Raw genomic sequence first — 3007 nt, forward strand, 5'->3', positions numbered from 1 at the left:
GTGGTGCTACTTCAGATCTTACATTCAACCCACACTCGGCCTCCCAGCAGTGGAGGACCTAACGGGATCAGGACTCCCCTCTCTTGCTCTGGGGCTGAGCCCCTTTCACTTGGCCTCTTGAGCCCCTTTCACTCGGCCTCTGGCCCACATCTTGGCCAGAGGTGTCTGAAGACTTACCTGGGTCTACTCCCCTTGCTTGGGGCTACACATTGCCCCCCCCTCACTTGGGGCTCCAGATCTCCACCCCTTACTTGGGGTGACCCTCCTCACTGGGGCTCCACAACTCCACTCCCTCACTTGGGGCTCCAGACCGCCCCCTTGCTTGGGGCTACAGATCTTGGCCCCTTTCACTGGAGTCCTAATTTCTGCCCCCTCTCACTTGGGGCTCCAGACCGCCCCCTTCAGTGGGGCCATGGTGGGGGGAGTGGTTTGCTCCCTGGTGGGCTCAGGTGGCTGTAGCCATGCCTGGTCCCAACTTTCCCTGTCGGGGCTTGCACCCCGACAGGGCTCAGGTGGCCACAGCTGTGCCTGGCCCCAACTACCTCCGATGGTACGCAAACCCACCCAAAGGTGAGGGCTAGGGTTAAGGTGCCCCTACCCGCCTTTTATTGGGGTGATAACTGGCCTGGCATTTCCTGGGGGCTCCTGCACCACTGGGAGCCCCACCAGGCCACCCACTTCTGGCAGGGTGCAGTTTTAGGCTATGCCCAGGACCAGGAGCTTCCTGAACATCCCCTACAGCTCCTCCCTTTTCTCCAGGTGATACCTCCAGCCAGGCAATGTTGTTGCCTGACCCTCCAGCAGCAAAAATGCCCCGTTTATATGGGCAGCCCTAGATCCAAAATGGCTGCCCTCATCAGGCACCTGCTGGCTGTTAGCTTCAGGCTCTTAAAGTGGCGGACACCTACAGTGCCCTGCCACAGAGAGCAGTCATGCAGTCTTCTATAATTCTTGTTCCACAGAACTTCCACTGAAGTTTTACGTGAATAAAAACTGTTGGATTTTTCCCTATGTTTGCTGGGTTCCTGCTTGTTATGGTTTGGAGGACCTGGCTCTAATCATGAACATGCATAAGTTTCTGCCAAAATCAGTTAGAAGTGTTAATTTTCAGGGTATACAGTATGACATAGCACCCTGCAAGCTGAATGCAATTCTCTTATACATAAGAGATGGCTTGTCATTGATTAATTGCCACATGCTAGCTAATAAAATAGCTTTCTGTTTTTCAGACCAAAAGAGTACATTGTGTCTCATGGAATGATCATTATTTGTTCAGAGAAAACATACACGTATAGTATTTTAAATGGTTACAAATACTTGCTATGTTTGTTATTTTAGCTCTTTTGAAATATGAATAGGAAACTATACTACTATTTCTTTCTCGCTTCAGTAATATGAATTGCTTTGTTACCATACTACTGAAATAAATATTTGCAAAATGGTATTATATTTGTTATACAAAAATACTTCCCATAAAACTGATGCACATTTACCCAAAAATACCAGAAGATCCATGTATTTTACAAATAATAAACATGTTTGGGAAAAGCAGAAGGTTCTGAGAGGTGACTACTTGTATTCATTACTTGAGCATTAGTTCCACTGAGCCCATTTTTGAGGTTTTGTATAAGAAAATAGATGGCTATTCCCAGATTCTCTAATGACTAAAAGCAGCTATTCTTGTACTATATCTTGTGATGTATCATCTACCAATAGGACCACATATCTCAATTTTTTTATCTTCTCTCTTTTCCGCATCATACCAGACCAATAAAAAAATCATGATGTGTCCTGATTCTTATTTCTACAATGTGATTTGCTGGTAGAGTCATACTGGCTTAAAAAAGGAAAGGAAAGTTAAAGCTTTAGTCTAAAACTTTTCATAGGGTGTCAAAGGCAAGTTTTCAAAGTAATAGCCCCCAGGTATAAAGATATGTATATAACAGCTGCATTACAGAAGGATTAGTCATTTATGAAGTGAAACAAACCAAGATGTCTATTGGTCTAATGTGGCAGGTTTGTAATTTCACACCTGGGAGTTATAAACAGGGGAGCTAGAAGCATGTTAGTATTAAACGCATCTTGTTTAAATAGATTTTTAAAATTACTAACATTTGAATAAGGAGGATTTCTATATACCCACGACTGGGCAAAAAAATCTGCTCTGATCTGCTCACTTTTTCTCCTTCAGTCAACACAAAGAAGCACACAGTGCCTTATTGGGTTATCTAGGAAATCCCTGACAGTTCCAAAACTGTCTGATTCCTGCAAATCTGCCCTGCTGATTTCTTTCCAGTATCTTTTTGGGCATTGAGCTTTTTCGGTTAGCAATGAGTTCTGTAAACACTGCACCTTGATGAGGGAGCTGGCTCCAGCTGAGTTCAAGCCAGTTCCCTGCTAATTCAGTTGGCCTGCCTGATTGGCCCTGGCTCCTCTGTTAATAGCTGTAACAGATGAACTCTATTGTTTAGCACTCCCTCATCCTGGATGCAACCTCCTGCTTTATGAGTTGCCTTGCCTCCCACCTAGTTCCTGCCTGTTCCTGCTCAGCCTGTTCACCTGTTCCTGTCCACCTGGGGCATTCCTGAGGCTCCTGACCATTGGATAGCATTCAGATTACTCATCTTTGTCTTATCCTTTGCCTTGCATATGCATAAACCTGGTATTCTGGGGCACCTATACATGTGATGGAGCTCTGCTCTGACTTGTGCTAATTGGCAGACATGGGAGCAGATTCAATTAATCAAGCCCTCTGAGAGTCTGCTGGAGTGTGCTAATTAGTGCTCTCCAGCAGCCTCCACATCATGTGTATTCAGCATCCCCACATTTCAAAATGGCAGCAGGGACACTTTAATTAAAGCTCGTTGAACAAAAACCAGCTCATCAACAGTTAGTGGAAACTAGCTGCAGATGAACACCTGCTTGCCTATAGTGTGGCTCAGTAGCTGCTTATCCAATGTATCTAGACAGTGGTGTCAAACTTACCCAGCCCCTGTGCCAGGTGAGT

At 45.5% G+C, this 3007-nt stretch overlaps 1 protein-coding gene across 1 annotated transcript in view; it reads left to right on the forward strand.

Annotated features, from left to right (window-relative positions):
* Window positions 1-3007, forward strand: part of NAV3 (neuron navigator 3) — a 1048024-nt gene that overhangs the window by 339221 nt on the left and 705796 nt on the right. The window lies entirely within an intron of this gene.

This window comes from Gavialis gangeticus, unplaced genomic scaffold, assembly GCF_001723915.1.
Source record: "Gavialis gangeticus isolate Ggan-Ray unplaced genomic scaffold, GavGan_comp1, whole genome shotgun sequence".
In the NCBI taxonomy this organism is placed as follows: Eukaryota; Metazoa; Chordata; order Crocodylia; family Gavialidae; genus Gavialis; species Gavialis gangeticus.